This window comes from Sceloporus occidentalis, unplaced genomic scaffold (assembly GCF_023333645.1).
Source record: "Sceloporus occidentalis isolate IW3139 unplaced genomic scaffold, rSceOcc1.0.p SCAF_342, whole genome shotgun sequence".
NCBI classification, from domain to species: Eukaryota; Metazoa; Chordata; class Lepidosauria; order Squamata; family Phrynosomatidae; genus Sceloporus; species Sceloporus occidentalis.
The window spans coordinates 74,745-88,118 of NW_028317322.1; the positions used below are offsets into that span (position 1 = coordinate 74,745).

At 41.0% G+C, this 13,374-nt stretch overlaps 17 non-coding genes across 17 annotated transcripts; all 17 read left to right on the plus strand.

Moving 5' to 3' along the window:
* Positions 1-7,075: 7,075 nt before the first annotated feature.
* On the plus strand, positions 7,076-7,158 carry TRNAL-UAA (transfer RNA leucine (anticodon UAA)). Its single transcript has one exon. It is a non-coding gene; the product is annotated as a tRNA-Leu (tRNA).
* A 212-nt stretch (positions 7,159-7,370) lies between these two features.
* Positions 7,371-7,453, plus strand: TRNAV-UAC (transfer RNA valine (anticodon UAC)). The gene has a single exon. It is a non-coding gene; the product is annotated as a tRNA-Val (tRNA).
* Positions 7,454-8,292: 839 nt separating this feature from the next.
* Positions 8,293-8,372, plus strand: TRNAL-UAA (transfer RNA leucine (anticodon UAA)). The gene has a single exon. It is a non-coding gene; the product is annotated as a tRNA-Leu (tRNA).
* Positions 8,373-8,587: 215 nt separating this feature from the next.
* TRNAL-UAA (transfer RNA leucine (anticodon UAA)) lies at positions 8,588-8,670 on the plus strand. The gene has a single exon. It is a non-coding gene; the product is annotated as a tRNA-Leu (tRNA).
* Positions 8,671-8,884: 214 nt separating this feature from the next.
* TRNAL-UAA (transfer RNA leucine (anticodon UAA)) lies at positions 8,885-8,967 on the plus strand. The gene has a single exon. It is a non-coding gene; the product is annotated as a tRNA-Leu (tRNA).
* A 214-nt stretch (positions 8,968-9,181) lies between these two features.
* TRNAL-UAA (transfer RNA leucine (anticodon UAA)) lies at positions 9,182-9,264 on the plus strand. Its single transcript has one exon. It is a non-coding gene; the product is annotated as a tRNA-Leu (tRNA).
* A 214-nt stretch (positions 9,265-9,478) lies between these two features.
* Positions 9,479-9,561, plus strand: TRNAL-UAA (transfer RNA leucine (anticodon UAA)). Its single transcript has one exon. It is a non-coding gene; the product is annotated as a tRNA-Leu (tRNA).
* A 214-nt stretch (positions 9,562-9,775) lies between these two features.
* On the plus strand, positions 9,776-9,858 carry TRNAL-UAA (transfer RNA leucine (anticodon UAA)). The gene has a single exon. It is a non-coding gene; the product is annotated as a tRNA-Leu (tRNA).
* A 214-nt stretch (positions 9,859-10,072) lies between these two features.
* On the plus strand, positions 10,073-10,155 carry TRNAL-UAA (transfer RNA leucine (anticodon UAA)). Its single transcript has one exon. It is a non-coding gene; the product is annotated as a tRNA-Leu (tRNA).
* Positions 10,156-10,369: 214 nt separating this feature from the next.
* TRNAL-UAA (transfer RNA leucine (anticodon UAA)) lies at positions 10,370-10,452 on the plus strand. Its single transcript has one exon. It is a non-coding gene; the product is annotated as a tRNA-Leu (tRNA).
* Positions 10,453-10,853: 401 nt separating this feature from the next.
* On the plus strand, positions 10,854-10,936 carry TRNAL-UAA (transfer RNA leucine (anticodon UAA)). The gene has a single exon. It is a non-coding gene; the product is annotated as a tRNA-Leu (tRNA).
* A 214-nt stretch (positions 10,937-11,150) lies between these two features.
* TRNAL-UAA (transfer RNA leucine (anticodon UAA)) lies at positions 11,151-11,233 on the plus strand. Its single transcript has one exon. It is a non-coding gene; the product is annotated as a tRNA-Leu (tRNA).
* Positions 11,234-11,447: 214 nt separating this feature from the next.
* Positions 11,448-11,530, plus strand: TRNAL-UAA (transfer RNA leucine (anticodon UAA)). Its single transcript has one exon. It is a non-coding gene; the product is annotated as a tRNA-Leu (tRNA).
* A 535-nt stretch (positions 11,531-12,065) lies between these two features.
* On the plus strand, positions 12,066-12,148 carry TRNAL-UAA (transfer RNA leucine (anticodon UAA)). The gene has a single exon. It is a non-coding gene; the product is annotated as a tRNA-Leu (tRNA).
* Positions 12,149-12,362: 214 nt separating this feature from the next.
* TRNAL-UAA (transfer RNA leucine (anticodon UAA)) lies at positions 12,363-12,445 on the plus strand. The gene has a single exon. It is a non-coding gene; the product is annotated as a tRNA-Leu (tRNA).
* Positions 12,446-12,659: 214 nt separating this feature from the next.
* Positions 12,660-12,742, plus strand: TRNAL-UAA (transfer RNA leucine (anticodon UAA)). Its single transcript has one exon. It is a non-coding gene; the product is annotated as a tRNA-Leu (tRNA).
* A 426-nt stretch (positions 12,743-13,168) lies between these two features.
* Positions 13,169-13,251, plus strand: TRNAL-UAA (transfer RNA leucine (anticodon UAA)). Its single transcript has one exon. It is a non-coding gene; the product is annotated as a tRNA-Leu (tRNA).
* The last annotated feature ends 123 nt before the right edge of the window (positions 13,252-13,374 follow it).

Consider the following 13,374-nt stretch of genomic DNA (forward strand, 5'->3'; position numbering starts at 1 on the left):
GCCACTGTGAAAAATGTGCAAATAATATTTGGGATCCATTCAGTTCTATGACCACTCATAAGACCCCCAGCACAGTGGCACCACCACCGTATATACCATATCCACCATTATCTATCAGAGACTATTAGAACCCACTCTCCCTTATTTTCATCAAGGCAGGGGTGACAATAATTCTAAAAGTGATGACAAATGCAATGTATCCTCCAATGGAACTAGAAATAATTTTACAAAGGAGGAGATGCAAGTTATTTTTCCATTGTAACCTTTACCTCCACTGACCACTTGACTTCTTCTAGATTCAAATGAATTAGGCAATGAATTAATTTTCACGGCCATTTTTTGGCTATTGAGTAAAAATCCATGTATGAATCGACTTTCCACAATATCTGAGACTGTTTTCAAGATAATATGGAGACGGTTTCTAAAAGTTTAGTAACCCAAGAGAAAATATTTCCTCTTATTTTTAGCTAATTTCAAAAAAAGTGTTCTATTATGCTCATTTTATGATAATTCTTCTCCTTGTGGCCTCAATGTCACACATTAATTTCATACCTAATAATATTCCTTCAACAGCTAGGTAGCTTAAATCTTCTAATTTACACCTTTATTTTCTAGTAATTGTGGGGTTCACAGCACTTGTCGATGCCAACTTTACCCTCATTATTTTATGAAGATTTATGATTATCTGTTCCTCCGTGTCAAAGCTCGCGATGGCGGAGCTACGACTTTGTCTCAAGAAGAAAACATTTTGAAATAAAGGAACAATCTTACTTGAAATTAAGAAATGATTCTAAATATAACATGAAGCGTTACGTACCATTCCAAGCATGATAACTTGTTGCCCAAAGACAGATGGCGGGAGCAGTAATGGAGTTTGGTATTGCAGAAGGTCAGAGTATACTCCGTAGCAAGAATATCCTTCCACGCAGGCAGACGTATTAATGTAAATGCAAGAATATTAAATTAGTTCATTAGTTTATTTCACAAAAAGTGAGGAAATACAGGAATAACAATGTAACACTTAAAGCTTACATTGTCAAATAAAGCACTACACTACACACAACACCTGCTCATTTCGGCACCGTACACTAACACACCACCCCTCTACTCTTCTAACATCATGCAATTTCACATTTTCTCTCTCCCTTTCCTTCTTCCTCTCCCCCAGGCAGCACTAACCGGGGCGCACCCCTGACATACACTTACACAACAACATACACTAACTCAGAGGTTAGGGGGCACTCAAAAAAACTATTACATAAACTCAACTCAATTGAAGTAGTAAAAATCTCTCTATTCTATATCAAATATTTAAACTGATGAGAGCCAGACAGGCTTAATGTGTTTCCCACAAAGTGGTTTATTATAAGAATCCCTTTGTGGATTGTCTGAATGGATTTGGGAGCTTGGTTCCAGCACCATGGTTCACAGAGCATCAGATTGGAGCTAAGACAACTTGCAGTTGTGAGTACTTATCATATACTAACGCACACTAACTCTAAAACCCTAAACAAATATTCTAACACAATACCCATTCACACACACACATTCACTCTCCTCCTCCTTTTTCTCTCTTCTTCTCTCTTTCACTACCTGTCCTCATTCACTCTCCCCCTTTTCCACGGGTGTCACACAACAAATCACTTAGGGCACAATGTGATCCAGCTAGGCTTCTCAATTACTTGGTGCCAGCATGCCTGTGCCATGACATATTTGAATGTTTCTACTGTGTCTCCCCTCCCCGTTTGCTCATTCTTGTACATATTAAGATTCCTTGCATTTTCCTCTAGTTTAAGTGATCCTTTTTTGAATTCTTTCTGAAGTCTACAGAATCTGACACCCTTTTCAAAAACCTCTTCAGTAAATCTATTTTCATGGCACTGATACATCCTTCATCCTACTGGCATTGTTTCACTTACCTCTCACTTTTAAATCTTTGTAAACTAATAGAATCCAAGGCACTTTCTTCTAAAGTAGCTGTAAGCAAATTCACTTTGCATTTTGCCTTTGGGAAAAAATATAAGTAAAATGGTTGTTATGCATGTTCGAAAACTTTGGCCTGTTTAGCTATTTTAGTTTATTTATTTAGAAATAGCAATCGACATAGCACAATAAGTCAGGATTTCAAATCCTAGGTCTAAACCAAAGTGTGAAAAATAATTTACTGAATGGCTGTGTGGTTTTATTACAGTCTAATCAAGGCTTTACTGCATTCCACTGCTCACTGACCACTAATTGAAATAATTTTCCACTGTGATACTCCTGTTATTGTTTAAAATATTTGCACTGGAATATATAGAATTCATTAATATTCCTCTTTCTCTTTTATTATAATTATTTGCTTCACAGTTTTCTTTTGTAGAGCTGGAGAGAGATAGAGTTTATTGCAAGGATTCAAGGGCAGAAGACAACAATGCGGCATTTGGAACCATACAAGAAGAACCTACTGAGATTTGAACTAAAATGGGGAGGGTGAAACTGGAAAAGGACACAGAAATTGAGGATAAATGAACAAGTAGAGTTAATCATACCTACAAATACTGTAAGTAAGTTGACCCTGAGTCTCCTGAAATATTTACCCTTTACTAGCCCATCACAGAGAATTTAATAGCGGCAATCAAATCGTTGGAATAGCGTTCCTTACAAAAAACCATGACTTAAAACATGAGGTAAAAATGTTGTAAATGAAGTCACCTGTTACCAAGGTAAAATATGAAGGAGCTAACACTAGATCATATATCACTGATAATCTGGCCATTTGCCTGGAGACCCTGACAATGGGGTAAACTAGACTTGTGCATTCGTATTCGGGAGAACATGACAACGAATATGAATGTTGCATTTTTGTTCTTCAAACTGAATACCAAATAAACTAATATGGCGGTGGGTAAACGTACACATCTCCTAGCTAATCTCCCTGGTCCCTACCTTGTCTAAGTGGCATCGCAGAGGTTAACGGGAATGGTAATCCGTAGGATCACGCCAGAAGGTCCGTAGGAGCGACTCTATTGGTCACCGGCAGGAAGCTCCCTTGACTTCAACCAATGAAGGGCAGCTGCCCTTCATTGGTTGATGCCAGAATAAGCCCCTGCCAGCGACCAATAGAGTCGCTCGTATTAACCTCTACCACATCTGCTCAATGGTCATTCGACTCTACACCACCCACTCAGGGTTCTGATTTGCTTACTACCCTGGAGCTGCAAATATTCTAATTTGACTGTTAAATAACCATTATGTTGTTTTATTGTCCATTTCGATAAGCAGAATAGTTGCTTTCATAAAATATCACTTAAAATGTATATAAAATTTTATGTAGGTATTCTGACAAATCGTAGATTTCCAATGAATTTGTGTGACACCAAGGTGACATTATGATAAGCAAAAAAAGCTTAATGTGTTTCATCAATATGTCAAGATGCCTTTTGAATTCAAATCCTATTATATCAGCATCTGTTCCTTTAATGTTTCTGTACCGACAAATGTCTTATAGATAAATTTCTTGACAAAGATATTACCACAATTTTTGTGCCTTTTGGTATTTTTTTTAATTCGATTTTCTGCGTACCCACAAATCTCCAGGTTCATATAAAAACTGAAAGAGCCTCCATACTGAGCAGAATTAATAGCCACCTTGAAACTAAAGTTACAACTATATAGAAAATGTTTTTTGGTTTGAAGGTTAAGTTTTATTATTTAAGTTTTAATTTTGTTCTATTTTAAAACCTGACCGTAACACCACCCATATGAGAACTATGAGAGAAATAACAGAATATATGACACCCCTGAAACATATTTTGGACAAACGAAGACTTAATTCTGTGAATTAATCTAAGTAAAAAAAAAACCCCAGAAACATAATTTGTGCTAAATTTCTGAATATAAAAAAAAACGAAATAACTTTTTTTTTTATGTCAGTATGAGGTGCTAATTTCCGACTAAATGGAATGTACAGTAATCTTCTTCTGTCTGTATTCCCTCCTGCCAGGTTTCCAATTTATCAAAATGTTCTCGATGAATTTTAATTAGGCGATCAGTCTCTCCTAATCATTTTTTCATTAAGTCACCCTAAAGCCAGAATTCACCTTTTTAATTCCGCATCCTTCCCTCTTCTATTAGCAGTTGCTGGTTGACACAAAAGGACAACGTTTCACGAATTGTCACTTAATTACCTTTCGGTTCTGACCCATGTTCAGCTTCTCAGAGATTGAAATCAGCAGTAATGAAAAGGAGGCCAGTTAGGCGAGGCCCTGGGAGTATTTGGAGGTCATTATTAATGGGTAAGGAGGAGATAAAGGCATTTGAGCTGAGACAAATTAAGATAAAACTTGTATTTTTCATGGTTGAACCAGCTGTTGGTTAAATTACCATTTCAGGAATGTAGGTTGCAGTTTGAGGTCCTTAAACTACCACAGAATGGATCTTTTGGTTTTTAGGGGGCATTTGGTGTAAGGGCAAATCGTTAAAGAAGGCGTTAGTATACGTTTATAGCTGAAAACAGCATAACAGATACTTTAAATCAAAATGATGTCATAAAAAAATGTTCTAGTGAGGTTGAACACAATTGGATATGTCCTTGAACATGGAAACAGAGAACCCAGACTGATAGGACAAGATAGGGAGTACAACATGGGAATCATGTTTTTAACGAACCCCACAATTTCTAAACAATAACTAATGAGCATGATCATGTAGACAGATACACATAGACTTTCATGTATTACTAAAAGATATAAAAGTGAGACTCTTTCTACCAGTGACGAGACTCTGCCATGGATGGGTTTCTGATGCCTGGCGTGTAGCCATGCAGCCCATCTCGTGTATAGCCTTAAAGGGTCTCTCAGTGCAGGAAGTTATGTAAGCACAATCTGTTCTATTCTTATTTTAGCTTATTATTATGCATTAATTTTGATGTGGTTAATATCTATCTACATGATCTCATTGAGTTAAAGTGTCATCTCTGTAACCTTGAACCTACTAACCCCTGCCTCTCTACACAGGTTTGACCCGGAGATTGCCAGGTGAAGCACCGCTTGTCTGGTTCTCCGGGTCATGACCCGAATCTACGAGTGCTTGACACGCCCGGCTCCCCGCCCATTTTTCCTTTAAATGGGGGTGTTCCTGCTGCCGTCAGCAGAAACGCACCCGACGTCACCAGGAACTCCCCCGACACTGGCAGTAGCGCCTTAGAGGTCAGCGGGACTGCCCACCGACGTCAGCGAAGGGAACTCGAAAAGGTGTGATTTATAGACCCCCAGGACAAGTAAAAGAACTAGATAAACTAGATAGTGAAGGTGGATGTTATAATCATGGGTGACTTTAATCTCCCTGATGTGAACTAGAAAACCAAAGTAGCTGGTTGTGCCCGAAGTGCAGATCTTCTGAACTCCCTACTGGGATTATCTTTAAAACAAGTAGTTGAGGAGCAAACTCGTAAGGAGGCCATATTGGATTTAGTATACAGAAAGGGAGATTTGTTCTGTAGGGGACAGTGTGGGATCTCGTGATCATCAGTCTGTGTGGTTTAATATATGAACAGTGACTGAGTCACACCACATAAACGTTTGGATTTTAGATGGCAGAGTGGTTAAAGCGTTGGATTTAAGATCCAATAGACAAATGTCCGTGTGGGTTTGAACCCCACTCCTGGTAGTGGCTGCTTCCTCTTTTAAGGAGTGCAATATTACCTATGTAAAGGCCATTGAAGTAGCTCAAGAGGGAAATGAGATGGAAATCAACATAGACAGATCCAGCTACCAGAATTCAAAGGAGAGGTGCTTAAATTGTTGCACGTGAAGTGCTTCTTTTTAACAGAAGTGAAAGTGGAACAGCATAATGTGGTCATTGAGAAAGAGTGCATCATGTCTCCAGGATGGCCGCGAGGTTGAAGCTATTGGAGTTAAGATCTAATAGACAAATGTTTGCGTGGATTCGAACCCCACTCCTGGTAGTGGCTGCTTCCTATTTTAAGGAGTGCAATGTTACCTAAGTAGAGGCCATTGAAGTAGCTCAAGAGGGAAATTAGATGGAAATCAACATAGACAGACCCAGAATTCAAAGAAGATGTGCTTTAATTGTTGCACGTGAAGCGCTTCTTTTTAAGAGAAGTGAAAGTGGAACAGCATAATGTGGTTATTGTGAAAGAACACATCACGTCACCTCACCAGGCTGGCTGAGTGGTTAGGGCGTTGGACTAAAGATCTCAATGGACATATGTCCGCGTGGGTTTGAACCCTGCTCCTGGTAGTGCCTGCTTCCTCTTTCAAGAAGTGCAATGTTATCTATGTAAAGGCCATTGAAGTAGCTCAAGAGGGAAATTAGAAGGAAATCAACATAGACAGTCCCAGCAACCAGAATTCGAAGGAGAGGTTCTTAAATTGTTGCATGTAAAGTGCTTGTTTTTAAGAGAAGTGAAAGTGGAACAGCATAATGTGGTAATTGAGAATAATCAGCAGAAGTCACCAGGATGGCCGTGGGGTTAAGGCATTGGACTTACGTTCCAATGTACAAATGTCTGCGTGGGTTCAAACCCCACACCTGGTAGTAACACCACTCCTGGTAGTGGCTGCTTCCTCTTTGAAGGAGTGCAATGTTACCTAAGTAGAGGCCATGGAAGTAGCTCAAGAAGGAAATCAAGACAGACAGACCCAGAATTCAAAGGAGGGGTGCTTAAATTGTTGCACGTAAGGTGCTTGTTTTTAAGAGAAGTGAAAGTAGAACAGCATAATGTGGTCATTGAGAAACATCACATCACATCACATCACATCACATCACATCACATCACATCACCAGGATTGCCGAGTGGTTAAGGCATTGGACTTAAGTTCCAATGGATGAATATCTGCATGGGTTCGAATCCTGGTAGTGGCTGATTCCTCTTTTAAGGAGTGCAATGTTACCTAAGTAGAAACCATTGAAGTAGCTCAAGAGGGAAATTAGAAGGAAATCAACACAGACAGATCCAGCTACCAGAATTCAAAGGAGAGGTGCTTAAATTGTTGCACATAAGGTGCTTGTTTTTAAGAGAAGTGAAAGTGGAACAGCATAATGTGGTCATTGAGATATGTCAACTCATGTCACCAGGATGGCTGAGTGGTTAAGGTGTTGGACTTAAGATCCAAGGGACCAATGTCCGTGTGGGTTCAAACCCCACTCCTGGTAGTGGCTGATTCCTCTTTTAAGGAGTGCAATGTTACCTATGTAAAGGCTATTAAAGTAGCTCAAGAGGGAAATTAGAAGGAAATCAAGACAGATAGACCCTGCTACTAGAATTCAAAAGAGGTGCTTAAATTGTTGCATGTAAAGTGCTTGTTTTTAAGAGAAGTGAAAGTGGAACAGCATAATGTGGTCATTGAGAAACCCCACATCACGTCACCAGGATGGCCGAGTGGTTAAGGCGTTGGACTTACGTTCCAATGGACAAATGTCCGCGTGGGTTTAAACCCCACTCCTGATAGTGGCTGCTTCCTCTTTTAAGGAGTGCAATGTTACCTAAGTAGAAGCCATTGAAGTAGCTCAAGAGGGAAATTAGAAGGAAATCAACACAGACAGATCCAGCTACCAGAATTCAAAGGAGAGGTGCTTAAATTGTTGCACATAAGGTGCTTGTTTTTAAGAGAAGTGAAAGTGGAACAGCATAACATGGTAATTGAGAAGCATCAGCACAAGTCATCAGGATGGCCGAGGGGTTAAGGCGTTGGACTTATGTTCCAATGGACAAATGTCTGCGTTTTGTCCTGGTAGTTAACGCCACTCCTGGTAGCAACACCACTGCTGGTAGTGGCTGCTTCCTCTTTTAAGGAGTGCAATGTTACCTAAGTAGAGGCCATTGAAGTAGTTCAAGAAGGAAATCAGAAGGAAATCAAGACAGACCCAGAATTCAAAGGAGAGGTGCTTAAATTGTTGTACATAAGGTGCTTGTTTTTAGGAGAAGTGAAAGTGGAACAGCATAACATGGTAATTGAGAAGCTCCAGCACAAATTACCAGGATGGCCAAGGGGTTAAAGCATTGGACTTAAGTTCCAATGGACAAATGTCTGTGTGGGTTCGAACCCCACGCATGGTCGAAACACCACTCCTGGTAGTGGCTGCTTCCTCCTTTAAGGAGTGCAATATTACCTAAGTAGAGGCCGTTTAAGTAGTTCAAGAAGGAAATCTGAAGGAAATCAAGACAGACAGACCCAGAATTCAAACGAGAGGTGCTTGAATTGTTGCACGTAATGCGCTTGTTTTTAAGAGAAGTGAAAGTGGAACAGCATAATGTGGTCATTGAGAAACACCACACCACATCACGTCACCAGGATGGCCGAGTGGTTAAGGCGTTGGCCTTAAGTTTCAATGTTCAATGCGTGTGGGTTCAAACCCCACTCCTGGTAGTGGCTGCTTCCTCTTTTAAGGAGTGCAATGTTACCTATGCAAAGGCCATTGAAGTAGCTCAAGAGGGAAATTAGAAGGAAATCAAGACAGATAGATCCCACTACCAAAATTTAAACGAGAGGTGCTTAAATTGTTGCATGTAAAATGCTTGTTTTTGAGAGAAGTGAAAGTGGAACAGTATAATGTGGTCATTGGAGACACATCACCTCATGTCACCAGGATGGCTGAGTGGTTAAGGTGTTGGACTTAAGATCCAATGGACAAATGTACGCATGGGTTCAAACCCCACTACTGGTAGCATCTGATTCCTTTTTTAAGGAGTGCAATGTTACCTATGTAAAGGCCATTGAAGTAGCTCAAGAGGGAAATTAGAAGGAAATCAAGACAGATAGACCCAGCTACTAGAATTCAAAGGAGAGGAGCTTAAATTGTTGCATGTAAAATGCTTGTTTTTAAGAGAAGTGAAAGTGGAACAGCGTAATGTGGTCATTGAGAAACACCACGTCACGTCACCAGGATGGCCGAGTGGTTAAGGCGTTGGACTTAAGTTCCAATGGACAAATGTCCGCGTGGGTTCGAACCCCACTCCTGGTAGTGGCTGCTTCCTCTTTTAAGGAGTGCAATGTTACCTAAGTAGAAGCCATTGAAGTAGCTCAAGAGGGAAATTAGAAGGAAATCAAGACAGATAGACCAAGCTACTAGAATTCAAAGGAGAGGTGCTTAAATTGTTGCATGTAAAATGCTTGTTTTTGAGAGAAGTGAAAGTGGAACAGCATAATGTTGTCATTGAGAAAGGCCACATCACGTCACCAGGATGGCCGAGTGTTTAAGGTGTTGAACTTAAGATCCAATGGACAAATGTCCGCGTGGGTTCAAACCCCACTCCTGGTAGCGGCTGACTCCTTTTTTAAGGAGAGCAATGTTATCTATGTAAAGACCATTGAAGTAGCTCAAGAGGGAAATTAGATGGAAATCAACACAGACAGACCCAGCTACTAGAATTCAAAGGAGAGGTGCTTAAATTGTTGCATGTAAAATGCTTGTTTTTGAGAGAAGTGAAAGTGGAACAGCATAATGTGGTCATTGAGAAAGGCCACATCACGTCACCAGGATGGCCGAGTGGTTAAGGCGTTGGACTTAAGATCCAATGGACAAATGTCCGTGTGGGTTCAAACCCCACTCCTGGTAGAGGCTGATTCCTCTTTTAGGGAGTGCAATGTTACCTATGTAAAGGCCATTGAAGTAGCTCAAGAGGGAAATTAGAAGGAAATCAAGACAGATAGACCCAGCTACTAGAATTCAAAGGAGAGGTGCTTAAATTGTTGCATGTAAAATGCATGTTTTTGAGATAAGTGAAAGTGGAACAGCATAATGTTGTCATTGAGAAAAGCCACATCACGTCACCAGGATGGCCGAGTGTTTAAGGCGTTGAACTTAAGATCCAATGGACAAATGTCCGTGTGGGTTCAAACCCCGCTCCTGGTAGCGGCTGACTCCTTTTTTAAGGAGAGCAATGTTATCTATGTAAAGACCATTGAAGTAGCTCAAGAGGGAAATTAGATGGAAATCAACACAGACAGACCCAGCTACTAGAATTCAAAGGAGAGGTGCTTAAATTGTTGCATGTAAAATGCTTGTTTTTGAGAGAAGTGAAAGTGGAACAGCATAATGTTGTCATTGAGAAAAGCCACATCACGTCACCAGGATGGCCGAGTGGTTAAGGCGTTGGACTTAAGTTCCAATGGACGAATGTCCGCGTGGGTTCGAACCCCACTCCTGGTAGTGGCTGCTTCCTCTTTTAAGGAGTGCAATGTTACCTAAGTAGAAGCCATTGAAGTAGCTCAAGAGGGAAATTAGATGGAAATCAACACAGACAGACCCAGCTACTAGAATTCAAAGGAGAGGTGCTTAAATTGTTGCATGTAAAATGCTTGTTTTTGAGAGAAGTGAAAGTGGAACAGCATAATGTGGTCATTGAGAAACACCACATCACGTCACCAGGATGGCCGAGTGGTTAGGGCGTTGGACTTAAGTTCTAATGGACGAATGTCCGCGTGGGTTCGAACCCCACTCCTGGTAGTGGCTGCTTCCTCCTTTAAGGAGTGCAATGTTACCTAAGTAGAAGCCATTGAAGTAGCTCAAGAGGGAAATTAGAAGGAAATCAAGACAGATAGACCCTGCTACTAGAATTCAAAGGAGAGGAGCTTAAATTGTTGCATGTAAAATGCTTGTTTTTGAGAGAAGTGAAAGTGGAACAGCATAATGTGGTCATTGAGACACACCAACTCATGTCACCATGATGGCCGAGTGGTTAAGGCGTTGGACTTAAGATCCAATGGAGAAATGTCCGCGTGGGTTCAAACCCAGCTACTAGAATTCAAAGGAGTGGAGCTTAAATTGTTGCATGTAAAATGCTTGTTTTTGAGAGAAGTGAAAGTGGAACAGCATAATGTGGTCATTGAGAAATACCACATCACGTCACCAGGATGGCCGAGTGGTTAAGGCGTTGGACTTAAGTTCCAATGGACGAATGTCCGCGTGGGTTCGAACCCCACTCCTGGTAGTGGCTGCTTCCTGTTTTAAGGAGTGCAATGTTACCTAAGTAGAAGCCATTGAAGTAGCTCAAGAGGGAAATTAGATGGAAATCAACACAGACAGACCCAGCTACTAGAATTCAAAGGAGAGGTGCTTAAATTGTTGCATGTAAAATGCTTGTTTTTGAGAGAAGTGAAAGTGGAACAGCATAATGTGGTCATTGAGAAACACCACATCACGTCACCAGGATGGCCGAGTGGTTAAGGCATTGGACTTAAGTTCTAATGGACGAATGTCCGCGTGGGTTCGAACCCCACTCTTGGTAGTGGCTGCTTCCTCTTTTAAGGAGTGCAATGTTACCTAAGTAGAAGCCATTGAAGTAGCTCAAGAGGGAAATTAGAAGGAAATCAAGACAGATAGACCCTGCTACTAGAATTCAAAGGAGAGGAGCTTAAATTGTTGCATGTAAAATGCTTGTTTTTGAGAGAAGTGAAAGTGGAACAGCATAATGTGGTCATTGAGACACATCAACTCATGTCACCATGATGGCCGAGTGGTTAAGGCGTTGGACTTAAGATCCAATGGAGGAATGTCCGCGTGGGTTCAAACCCCACTCCTGATAGCGGCTGATTCCTCTTTTAAGGAGTGCAATGTTACCTATGTAAAGGCCATTGAAGTAGCTCAAGAGGGAAATTAGAAGGAAATCAAGACAGATAGACCCAGCTACTAATCAAGACAGATAGACCCAGCTACTAGAATTCAAAGGAGAGGTGCTTAAATTGTTGCATGTAAAATGCTTGTTTTTGAGAGAAGTGAAAGTGGAACAGCATAATGTTGTCATTGAGAAAGGCCACATCACGTCACCAGGATGGCCGAGTGTTTAAGGTGTTCAACGTAAGATCCAATGGACAAATGTCCGCGTGGGTTCAAACCCCACTCCTGGTAGTGGCTGATTCCTCTTTTAAGGAGTGCAATGTTACCTATGTAAAGGCTATTATAGTAGCTCAAGAGGGAAATTAGAAGGAAATCAAGACAGATAGACCCTGCTACTAGAATTCAAAAGAGGTGCTTAAATTGTTGCATGTAAAGTGCTTGTTTTTAAGAGAAGTGAAAGTGGAACAGCATAATGTGGTCATTGAGAAACACCACATCACGTCACCAGGATGGCCGAGTGTTTAAGGTGTTGAACTTAAGATCCAATGGACAAATGTCCGCGTGGGTTCAAACCCCACTCCTGGTAGTGGCTGCTTCCTCTTTTAAGGAGTGCAATGTTACCTAAGTAGAAGCCATTGAAGTAGCTCAAGAGGGAAATTAGAAGGAAATCAACACAGACAGATCCAGCTACCAGAATTCAAAGGAGAGGTGCTTAAATTGTTGCACATAAGGTGCTTGTTTTTAAGAGAAGTGAAAGTGGAACAGCATAATGTGGTCATTGAGATATATCAACTTGTGTCACCAGGATGGCCGAGTGGTTAAGGCGTTGGACTTAAGACCCAATGGACCAATGTCCGCGTGGGTACAAACCCCACTCCTGGTAGCGGCTGATTACTCTTTTAAGGAGTGCAATGTTACCTATGTAAAGGTTATTGAAGTAGCTCAAGAGGGAAATTAGAAGGAAATCAAGACAGACAGACCCAGCTACTAGAATTCAAAGGAGAGGAGCTTAAATTGTTGCATGTAAAATGCTTGTTTTTAAGAGAAGTGAAAGTGAAACAGCGTAATGTGGTCATTGAGAAACACCACATCACGTCACCAGGATGGCCGAGTGGTTAAGGCGTTGGACTTAAGTTCCAATGGACAAATGTCAGCGTGGGTTCGAACCCCACTCCTGGTAGTGGCTGCTTCCTCTTTTAAGGAGTGCAATGTTACCTAAGTAGAAGCCATTGAAGTAGCTCAAGAGGGAAATTAGAAGGAAATCAAGACAGATAGACCCAGCTACTAGAATTCAAAGGAGAGGTGCTTAAATTGTTGCATGTAAAATGCTTGTTTTTGAGAGAAGTGAAAGTGGAACAGCATAATGTGGTCATTGAGAATGGCCGAGTGTTTAAGGTGTTGAACTACCTTTTTTAAGTAGAGCAATGTTATCTATGTAAAGACCATTGAAGTAGACCATTGAAGTAGATGGAAATCAACACAGACAGACCCAGCTACTAGAATTCAAAGGAGAGGTGCTTAAATTGTTGCATGTAAAATGCTTGTTTTTGAGAGAAGTGAAAGTGGAACAGCATAATGTGGTCATTGAGAAATGCCACATCACGTCACCAGGATGGCCGAGTGGTTAAGGCGTTGGACTTAAGTTCCAATGGACAAATGTCCGCGTGGGTTCGAACCCCACTCCTGGTAGTGGCTGCTTCCACTTTTAAGGAGTGCAATGTTACCTAAGTAGAAGCCATTGAAGTAGCTCAAGAGGGAAATTAGAAGGAAATCAACACAGACAGATCCAGCTACCAGAATTCAAAGGAGAGG